At 47.0% G+C, this 11,442-nt stretch overlaps 1 long non-coding RNA gene across 1 annotated transcript; it reads right to left on the bottom strand.

The window, feature by feature from the left end:
• Positions 1 to 314: 314 nt before the first annotated feature.
• On the bottom strand, positions 315 to 10,929 carry LOC119150652. Its single transcript, XR_005105171.1, has 4 exons — positions 10,817 to 10,929; positions 9,170 to 9,306; positions 8,676 to 8,835; positions 315 to 426 (listed from the first exon to the last, which is right to left on the bottom strand). It is a non-coding gene; the product is annotated as an uncharacterized LOC119150652 (long non-coding RNA).
• Positions 10,930 to 11,442: the final 513 nt, after the last annotated feature.

Here is an 11,442-nt window from a genome sequence, read left to right as displayed (position 1 = left end):
AGCAGGGCACAGGCATCTGGCCAGGGGCTCAGCTAGGATCTAGTCTGAAACCCCTCCAAGAAGCAGCTAGGGCTCCCAAATCACCTCTGATGTAACTAGCTTGAGTAACTAACCAGTGCAGTTATGTCAGTTAATCTTCCTGGTAATCCTAGATTTGCCACATACCCCATGTAATCTTGGCCAGGTAACTTAGCTTCTGTACGTCATTCCATCCTTCCATCCCAGCAGCTGCTCTCCCTTTCAGACAGGACTAGCAGAGGGCAATGGAAGTTTTCTCCTGTCAATGGGAATTAGACTTGGTTACCTTAGTTGTGGGTGATTCTTGCTTTCTGGCTAATAGACAGTTTTGCTGGGCTGGTAACCATGAGGCCAAATACCACAATTCCTTCCTGCAGTAGGAAGCTGGAGATGAAAGATGTCCAAGAGCTGGAACAGAGACAGCAAGCAAAAAATCAGGTGGTCAGGTGGTTCTTTTCACTGCTTATGTAGGGAGCAGTGATAATAGGTGACATCTAAGCACCAAGTTGTCAGGCCCAGGGAAAAGAGGAAGGTCAAAAAGGGCATTAGGAAATCACATCAAGGCAGTCTGAGATATCCTTAAAAGATGCTTAGAAGACAAGACAAGGAACAGCTGCCAGACGTCAAGGGATGATCTTTGTGGCTTGGGATGGAATAAGACTTTTCTAAGGGTACTGAGCGTCTGGCACCACATTATGAATACCCACTCTGCCCACATCCCACACTGTCACAGCACAGACAAAGCAGTCACCTGGCTGAGAACCAGGTATTCCCGGGTACGAGAGTCTGAGCTATCACAGTATCTCACTGGCAGCAGAAAGGAGCTAGAGCACGGGCTGACATACAAAGAGGAAGCCACTTGGACTTAAGTTCTCCCTATGAAGGGAAAAGATGCCCCATACACAGCCAAAAGGTGCCAGAATAACATAAACAATTTCCCTGGACCTTTTTATTCCCTTATTCTAAAAAGTTGAACAGGCCGCTTGCAGGTTATCACCTCCTGGTCTTCCTCCAGCTCTAGCCACTGTTCCTGCAGGCTTCACCCCTCTGTGTCGACTATGTTTATCCTATACAGCAAATATATCAGCATTAAGCCTGTTCCTTTCATCCACCAAATGCTATGCTTTCTTCACTGCTCTTACCCTCCAAGAAGTTCTACAGACCAAATCTTCCCTCTTGGACTCCCAGGCCGGGGTGAGCAAAGCAGTCTGATCAAAAGCTTGACTTAGCAACCAGGGATGCTGCTGCTCCTTCTGCGCAGCCCACTGTATTGCAACCCCTAAATGAGACCCCCTCACAGATGTTGCTGTACATCTTCTGCCCAAACTTTCAGTTGCCTCAACTTCCTAACAAGTTCTCTGGCTCATTAACCTTTCATTTTGCTTCTCTTCATCTCCTCTGTTCAAGCTGGAGCCTTTCCAGCTCCCTCTCCTGGCTTGATTTTCCTCTCCCTTGTCGTCTTGCTCAGAGAGGTCTGCCATGCTTGCTCTTATATGTCTATTGGCAAGTTATAGCATCTTCTTGACACCATCAACTTCATGTTGGCTGCTCTCCCAGGTGGCCTCCATACTGGGAGCTATTGTAACCTCTCCTTTCAAATTCCTGTGATATTCCTTGTCCAAACAATCTCATCTTGAAAGGATCAGGATTTTCCTCTCCAAGAGACATCATTTTCACTCCTCTCAGTAGGCCCTCATTTTTCCACATAAAGCTGTCAGTTCCATGAAAATGTCAACTTAATGCTCAGAAACCATCAAGAAACAGATCAAGTGGTATGAATCATTTGGAAAGAAAAAAAAGAACAGAACAGAAAAATCTATGAATCATCCACACCTTGGATACTGCGTGCACTTGTGGTCCCTTCATCTCAAAAGGGGATATCAGAACTGAAACAGATTCTGAAAAGAGCACAACAGATGGTCAAAGACACAGAGCATAATTAAAAGCACAATTACTGAAGCACAATGAAGTAGGCTCAGACTCATTAGTGTGCAAGAGAAAAGGCTTGCGGGGAAAAAGTAGGGGTGTGAAGTCATTATCAGTCTGAAGGGGGGTTGGTGCTTCACCTTCTCTTCCAAAACAAGAGCTCAGGGCCACTGATGAAGCTAGGAAGAGGTAGACCTACCCTCCCTAAGACCAGGGAGACCATTCTCTCTCTCTGCTCTTGAAGCTGGTCATTGCTTCAAGTGTCTCAGGAACAGAGGACCGACCAGATTCATCTCTGCAATTCCCAGTATTTCATTACTCTCAGTCAAATGTCCTCTCTTTTCTCTTTCATATTAGGAAAAAAGCCCATCCCAATGTTCTCAGAAGCAAGTTGATTATACTAGTGCTGAAGGCCCTTCCTCGCCTTTCCCCATCTGTCATCTCTCATTCATTATGAAGGCATCAGCCCCCATCTTCTATCAGCTCATAGCACCAGTCCACCCACCAGATTTTCAAGGAAGCACTGTCGCACTTTTCTTTATTCATGCTTCTAGAAATGAAAAACACCCACAAAGCTCCCTACTTGTCTTCTTCAAAATCTTCTTTCACTGTGATTCCTACAGCAAGTTTGACAGTGCAGCACCAAGACCTCAGTCAGAATCACTTCACTCTTCTCTGTTCACCTCCACCAGTTTCGCTCTTTGGTAAGGAGCTCTTTGGGGCAAGCCTCCTCCCTCTAGCTTGTACAGTTCCATACCACAAAGCTTTGTTTTGCAGCTCTCATGCTGAGAGTCTGCCACAGGAGCTTCCCCAGCTGCATCACTCATTCATCATCTTCCTCTTTTGCTCCATTTCTTCCTCTGAAGGACCATGGGAGGGACATTCAGCCCCCTTGCTATACAGGTCCCACTCTCTTCCTAGACTGGTTGAGCTGAAGCATAAAGGCCCAGAGGTTCTGCCCTACTGCTCCAAAACTTCCCCATTCCAGCCAGCAGCAGCCTTCAGCCCTGCAGGGGTAACCCACAGGAGCCAGCTATCATCCCCAAGCCAAGGAGACCCCAGCCCAAAATCTGTTTCAGAACATGACTCTGCTTCTACTCAGAAGTGTAAAACATAGGCGAACACACCACCAAAGCAACTCTGCTACCCAACCGGGGTCACTGCTTTCTAGTCTCCTTCCCTTCACTGTCCTGCTCCAGGCTCTGCAGCTACAGCAGAAGCCCCTGCTTGGCTCCCATAGTCTCCTCTTCCTTCCACCGCCTGGGCCAGGGGATCCAACGGGCCAGGCTGGCCCCAAGTCCTCTCTGCCAGTAACAGAACAGTCACCCTGGGTACACACTGCGATGTCCTGCCTGTACTTGCAAGTCCATGAAGAGGCTGGAGGAGCTTTAAGAGCACAGGGGAAACCCAGCAGGTATTAAGCTAGTGATAAACGCGCTTTGCAAGCAGAGAAAAGGCAAAGATTTTGAAAAAGATTTCACACTCAGCTACTGAGCACTCAGCTCCAGGAAAACCCAGGGACAGGGATGCAGAGTGGCAGAAGAATCCCTGTGCTTGAAGACAGATGAAAGCTGACTGGGTGATGCCCTGACCAACTGGACCTCACTTCGAAACCAGCTGTGCTTTGAGCAGGGACCTGAACTGAGACCCAACATTACCCTCTGGCTATAGGACTATACATCCCTGAAACAACAGGCACAGTCGATTGCATAGCTTACAGCAGGGCTCTTCTGACCAGGCATGCAGCATGCAACGGAGCGCAGCTCTCCTCGGCTCACTGGCAGAACATACCCATGCAACAGGAGTACCTGGCTCAGTCCCTAAGCTGGTTGCCCTTTAGATATAGGAGGACGGCTCCTGTCTCGACCACATTCCCACAGTCTTGCCAATAAGCCAGGAGAGGGTGCCCCTGGAAAAAATCTAAAGGAAAATTGAAGTGCTGGAGTGAAATTCTGATTGATTTGCATTTGAATTTTAGTAAAAAAGCACTTACATCAATGTCTGGCTCGAAAATAACCCTTCCAGGTCTGAAAGTAGTTCATAAGAGCCTTGCTAAAGCACAGTTCTTGGCAGTGGGTGGTGTCTGTGGGAGAAACACCAGTTCCCACTGACAAATACTGAGAGGATGAGAAATATCCCTCCTTCGCTCACAGAGACACCTCAGGATTGGCATCCTGTAAGGAGGGATTTTACATCCTCATCTGGAGATCATAATGGAAAACAAGGGTTTCAGAAAGCCCCTTTATAACCCAGAACATCAGAGTAAGTAAATGTGTAACATCTCAGATGTTTTGCTGAAGATGAGGTGCCATAGGCTTTTGATGGGATTCCAATTAATTCCACTACACATAGAAATCTGGCTTTAACTCTTCTTGTGCTCTTAGCTTTAAGACCTTTTACTTCCAAGCAGACTGTTATGAAGACTTTCCACCAAACGGCTAAATGCAGCAGTTGACGGTACTCATTTTGGCCAAGACTTTCCTTGGCCCTTTCTCCCTTGCTGCCAAGCTTGGCTCTCCCTGACAGTGCAGCATGTGGAGAAGGAGGACTAAGCTGCAAGGATATGGGTTGAAGAATGTTGGGTTTTGTTAACGGCAAATGTTTTCAGGGACCCCTTCTGAATGGAGGTCACTCGAATTTGCTTGGAGCTTTCTAGCCCCGCACCCTCAGTGTGGTGGAGAACAGTCCTGCCAGCAGGGAACTCAGACCTGAAGTCCTTGTTCAGGGTTATGTATTTCAGGACTGGCAGGAAAGTAGGGAGGAGCAGAGAGACACAATGGGAAACATCAGAGAGTTCCCTTGGAATAATCCCTTCCATGGAGAGGGGTTCAAGCAGCTATGGGCTCTTCCCAACCATACCTTCCAGATCCCCAGGATCAGTCAGAAAGGGGCTGAGTTGTAATTTCCACAGCCTGTCTCTGGAAACTACACCCATTAACACTTGAACAGAGAAGGGTTCAGCACTGGATATACCCTTGTTTTCCACATATGTAATAAACAGGCACACTTGCAGTCCAGAGAACCCCCCACTGCACTGTTCAGAGCTGGCTAGTATCTTTTTAAATAATCAGTGAGTCCTCTAACAATACTGCTTGCATTCTGTGTTCCTGAAAGCAGCCCGCTAGAAGTGCTTATGTGCTATTAGACTCTGTGTGATGATTATAGATGATCAAGATAATTATTTTGGGTCCTGATTGCCTCTGTTTTCTTCATTCTCAATCTTGGAGTTATCACTACGATATGGGCGGAAAAGTGTGAGGATACAGACTTCCTCCTGAAGGAAGAGCAAACCTTCAGGGAAACGAAACACCCGAAGCACAAAGCTGCAGCTGTGACAGACTCCTGCCTCTTGAAACATGGAGTCTTTAAGATGCACCTGAACACTCTGCAAAACCAAGGTCAGAGAGCAATGGGAAGTGGGCTGCATTATCCAGCTGTAAAACTGGCAGACAGGAAAGCATTAGTGATGAACCAGGGTGACTGACTTCCGTGCAAAGCAGTGCTGTCATGCAGATATCACAGAACTCAAGATTTTAGGAAGCTGAATAAAATCAAGTCTTCTAAAGCAGCAAAACAGGCCATTAGACCTGCCAGTACCATGTGTGAGGCTGGGGGTGGGGGAACCCTTCCCCACACCCACCAGGAGTTGACTGCCTTCCAATTAAAAGGAGCAGCAGATGCCTCAGGTTGGGATCCAGAACACAGAACTCTTGACCTTTGTTTTAAAACACTTACCAATTCCTTATCCAGACAAGTGCAGTTGCTTGCCAGCCATGCGAATAAACAGAAAACGCTAACCCCTATGGGGAGGGTGCTATTGTCCCTCACAGAGGATGGGCAAGGCCACTGAAAGTCTCCAGCCTCACCCAGTCTTTCCCTTCACCTTGGCCACAGTAAGGTCCTTTCCTCCTTCCTATCTCCCTTTCTGATATCTCCAGTCAAGAGCTCACTCCCATAATCACCCTCACTTCCCTCTGCTGCCCGCTCACTGCCTGCCTCTCCTCCCCATGATGCTGGGTTCTCTCCCATCATGATCTCCTTGCACAATCTCAGTACTGGGGGACTCTGCTGGCTGGGAGAACAAGCATCCAGTCCCACAAATACGACATGAGACTCTCACGTTGGACTCCCACTGGGACAGAACACACCAGCAGCACCGTGCAGGAAGGCTCTGGAGCTGCACAGCCAGACCGGGGTTCTGGGAGACCCCCAGTGTGCTGAGCAGCCACACTCAAACATGGGCCCATGGAGTGGGTGAGAGACAGCAAGCATGCGCTGTGACACCTGGTAGGGACCTGCCCGGGAGAAATAACTGATGGAAGGCCCACTCCCTGTCTTCTGTCACCTTCCCTCTACTGTCATACTGTCCTGTTTGTAGCCCTGGGCTGTGAACTCCCTTTTACATGGTCACTACCACGTCCTGAGCGAGATGAACTGGGCAGGGTGTGGACAGCCTGCACAGCACCATAAACTATCCTGTCAGGGCCGGAGGAAGGGGTGTCCTGGGAGAGGGCTGAGAGGCAGAAGGCACAGTGGGGCTGGCAGAGCTGAGATTCACCGTGCAGCCCTGTCTCCCTCCCCACTAACCCCATCACAACCTGGCTCCTCAGAGACAGCCACTGCCTGGGATGGAGCAATCTAGAAAACAACCAGTTCTTTAAGTTTTATTATTAAATAAATTCATCAATCCAGCTATCACAAGGCCCTGAAGCCGAAGTGGCCAAACAAAGGATAGGAGAAGCCAGAAAAGCTTCAGTGAGAACAGGTAACAAGAAACGTGTTTACCACAGAAGAGAGACAAGGCTTCTAATACAAGCAGGCTGCTGCACCACAAACATTCCCTATGGCCTGGTATGGCTGTACAGAGATATTTACACGTACAGGCAGGGAGACGCCGATCCCTGGCTGGTAAACAATTGACTTTTATTCTCTATAGACCAGCAAAGCCAAGATTTTAGTAAACACGCAAACCCAAAAATGTGCCTGTGGATTGGGTAGAGCAGAGCCTGTGCTCTCCCTGCCAAACAACAAAGCCGTTCTCCTGTGGGTGGTTTCATGGTGAGGTTTCTGTGGGGAGGAAGTGATTCTAGTGGTCAAGGCAGAGAACGGGGGTTCAGGAGACCTGGATCCTATCCCTGGCTTCAGAAATCAGGAAAGCTCTGATTGTGGTGAATGTGCAGGGGACTCCAGCGTTCTGTTCATCTCTCCTTGTTCGGGTGCAAATTGTTCCCCTGAGGAACAGCACAGAGACACAGACTTCTCCTCCATCTGATAACACTTACTGACCTTGCAGGGTTATTGCTGCGTTTGTGTGATTGATGCCTGAAAGGCTGTCAGAGCTCTTCAGATGAAAATCTCTCTGGAAAGTATTGGAAGGCATGCACATGCAAGTGCAGACACGTGAGAGAGACATGCAACGCACACAGGCTCTGCTTCCCTCCATGCTTGCAAACCTCCACCCAGACTTGCTGGTTCCGCTACTCATGCATTTCAAAAAGCAGCCAACACCACAGCTTAACTGATGTCTTTACAAGCACCCAACCCACTGCTCTGGTTGCCCAGGCTGAGCCCCACGGAGCTGCATTTTACTCACAAATCAGGCCAATGTGAAGCCAGACCAAAGCCCATGGCAGATACAGTCCAGCCCTACTCAGTTCTGGCGGGCTGGCACCAGTGACCTCCCCTGGCCCTTTGCATTGTTCTCTCTTCATTTCATCCTAGATGTCATTAACATGCTGTTTACCCCCTCTTTCAGCTCATTAATGAAGACACTAAAGAATATTGGACCTAACCCTGATCCCTGTGGCATGCCATTAGATAAACACCTCCTTGAAAAGTTCCCAGCAACCTCTTGTGTATGAAGGACTGTTGTCTTGGGATGTGCATAGCCATTAGAGCTAATGACCTCACCTGTCACAGTTCATTTGCAGTGAAACCCATGGGGAGAACCCACCAACTGCACCAACAGTTTTTAAAGAAAGAAAAAAAAAGAAAGCAGGAAGGAATGTCACACTGTCACAGGATGGCTCTGTGTTTAGTGGGCATGCTGGGGTTTTCTGTTTACAATGTTTTACCCAACTTTTTTTCGGTTTTACTTCCTGTCTTGAATTGATCTCGATGCTGTTAACTTTCCTCAATGTTCCCTTACCTTGTTGGCTGCATTTCAGAAATAGGTGGCATCAGTCAATCAAAGTGGACCAGTTTAAAATGTTGTAAGATACTTCCCTCAAGTGGAGGGAATAAAAATCACTCAACTGTGTGTCACAGGCTCTGAGTGTACCTCAGGTAGCTGGAAGATAGAGATGGACACCTACATGAGGTAGAATGTACCAACCTGCTGAAAGGTCTTAGGAGCATAGAAAAATTACCAGTGATACTGCAAAATAAACTTTCCCACTCTACAAATGTCAGGGCACACAAGCCACCCTTGGTATCAGATACCAAAGGGGCACATGCTCCAACAGCCTGTTGAGTCACTACATGGAAAACTAATGTATATCCATGACCAGGTTTGAATGCAAGCTGAGGCGAATGACAGGTGTTCCCACATGGTATTTCAGCAGAAATGGAAGAGGCTGCTCAGAAGCAGCTTGAGGGATGAAATACCTGAGTCCTGTAGAACAAGGCTTTCATGCCTACAGCAGAGCTGCAAGGGATAGACAAGAATGGAGAGAACCAGATATAGATTGCAGTGTGTTGGTAGAGCTGGTGTGGGTGGTATCTGTACTCACCTTGAGGGTGATGTTTGATCTCATGATCACTGTTTTCCTCAAAGCAGACAATGAAATATGAACAAAGAATTCCAATTTCACTGTAGTTTTAACTGTTACGGAGACAGCAGCTCAGCTCCAATCTCTTCCGTATACACTGAACAGGAGAACATTTCATCTCCTGCAAATGAAAAGAGATAAGAGGGGCTTAGCACAAGGCAGGATTTGTCTCTGTAGCTGTTTAGTCCACAAAGGGACACACAAACCGTTCATTACTGAAAATGCCATCAAGGCAGATGCCTGCAATTACTTCTGTTAAATAATTTCTTTCATGAAGTGTAAAATATATAATTAATAAACTTGCCCCCTCATTTTAGTTAAGTTTCAATGCAAAGACCTTATTACTGAAATAAATCTTTCTAGCAGTGCATGTCAACAGAAGAGAGGAAGGTGCACGCCTCTCTGTGTGTGATAATTTCCTTATGGGAAACTGAATTATTGGGAGGAATAATCACCTCCCTTCATGGCTAAGACTGTAGAGACACCCCACTCTGAGACCAGGAAGCAGGCAAGAATTCGCCTTGGCTGGCAAAGATGACTTGATCTGAAAGCAGTCATCAGGCACATGCAAGCTCTTCTTTCACTGGCAAGTCTGGAGAAACAAAAAATAAATTTCATTTTTTGATTCACAGTCCTTTAAAGTTCATTCTGACTATAAAGCTGCTCAGAAAGACCTCGGTGGTTAGGCTGATTCTTTTATAAGCCACATGTTCATCCACCTCACAACACTGTGCTAGAACTGCTTGATTTGCTTTCCATGTACATCAGAACTGTTTTGATTTGGGGACATTTGGTGACGGCTGTTAAAACCACACTGATTAGAAAACCTTCAAAAATGTTGCTGAAATTTGACTCTGAGCATAAAATTCCCCTTAGATTTTGTCTCCACTTGTAATCATTACCTCAAGTCAGTTGATTGCCAGTTCAACCAGGGGTAATTAAAATATTTCCAAAGGCTGTTCTGGGCAACACTTTTTGCCTTGCTGCAGGCTACAAATGTTTGTGGTTCGCCTTAGGCTGACGTTCGTACCTGCCTGAGCTGGCATAGGCAGCAATGCATGCCACACGAGGAGGAACGCCTGCTCCATCACCACTCGCCCCGCCTGGGGAAGGTGGCAGAGGGACTGAGAGAGAGCAGTGGCAGAAGGAAAGAGCGTACAAGCACATGCTGGATAGACAGTGATACAGCTTCTCGGTACAGAGAAGACATAAAGAAGCACACAGGAGGAGAAGAGAACTGTATGTATTTTACTGAAACCTTATGACTTCACTGCTTTTCAAGATGTCTGGATGACCCCCAGCAGACCCAACAGGCTGCAGAGACGCTCACCTGCAGATTGCCAGTTTCAGTGCAGAGCAGCTTAGCAGAGAAGAAGGGTTTTCAACTGGCATACAGAGCTTTTTTGCATTGTGATGAGCTCAGGGAGGGAGAGGGTGTCATTTCCTGGCCATCCACTACCAGTTTGTCACCCCGTTTTGCAGCTGTCAGCAGAATGAAAGGGAGGGCAAGGGCTCTGTGGGTCATGTGTGCTGGAAATATACAATCCGTGATGTGGAGCAGGTCCTATCTCAAAAAGCTATGTTAGATAACCTTACCCTGCTACTGCCCTGAATCTAAAGTAAAGGCATCTTTCTCCACATCATTTTAACTACCACTTAAGAATGCTAAAACAGCCAACCAATTTGATTACACAAAAATTTTAGAGTCAGCAAACTATCTAGTTAAATGATGTGAATAGAAATGTTACTTCAACAGCAACTGAAACCTTCTTAGGTTTCTTACCTTCTAAAGAAAATAACCCTATACCAAGGAGAAAAGAGAAGGGCTGAGGATACTGTCCTTGCAGAAGAAATCGTAAGAATATTTTAGCTATCACCCACAATGCGCCCTATATGCAGCTACATAAGTAGCATGGGCTGCGAGCAAGTGTAGCAGTGAGTTTAGAATGGAAGCTCTGAAATCACATTATACAACTGTTTGCCCTGGTTTTGCTCTAGGGGAGAAGCTCGTACATCAGCCCATTTCCACCAGAGTGCCTCTCTACATAAACCTGCTGTACAAAAGTATAATTGTATTGTTCTGTACAAAAGCATAACGATACCTTACTGTGTGACACACACACTTCTACCCCTCAGTGGTAGAGAAGCCCTTTGTCCACGTGCCGACTGCTGACTACCAGGCGTTACTTCATTCCTCATGATCCCTGCTGGGTCAGACCAGGAACACTGGAGAGCAAAGATGGAAAAGTTAAGCAACTTAACTCTCTGGCTCTTGGGCTGCAGAAGGGGGAGGGAGCGAGGAGGCAAAGCATCTGGCTTCCCTGCTTCTCTAACAGCCTGGCGGGAAGGCTGCTGTCAATTCCACCTTCTGCCTTGTTGGAATAAAGCAGAAGTGACAAGAGGCCCTCCAGGCAGGCAGCCAGGAACCAGAAATTCAATTGAGCTACCTCCTGAAACTGGACTTTTTGGGAGACCCTTTCCCTGAAATTGTTTTGACTTTAAAAAAAAGTAAATTATTGCGGTTCGGTGCCAATTCATCAGCCCTGCTCTCCTGGTTCTCCTTTCCTCCAAGAAAGCATGATTTGCACAAAAGGATTTCCATTTTCTGGATTGCTCTACAACCAGCCTCACCTGTAATAAATACACAGACACATAAATATGCGCACACAGGCATGCACAGATACAAACATTGTTATTTATAGATACAGGCATTGCCATTGACAGATAA

This window comes from Falco rusticolus, chromosome 7 (genome assembly GCF_015220075.1).
Source record: "Falco rusticolus isolate bFalRus1 chromosome 7, bFalRus1.pri, whole genome shotgun sequence".
Taxonomy (NCBI): Eukaryota; Metazoa; Chordata; class Aves; order Falconiformes; family Falconidae; genus Falco; species Falco rusticolus.
The sequence above is the reverse complement of the archived record's forward strand: the minus strand, read 5'-3'. Positions and strand labels throughout refer to the sequence as shown.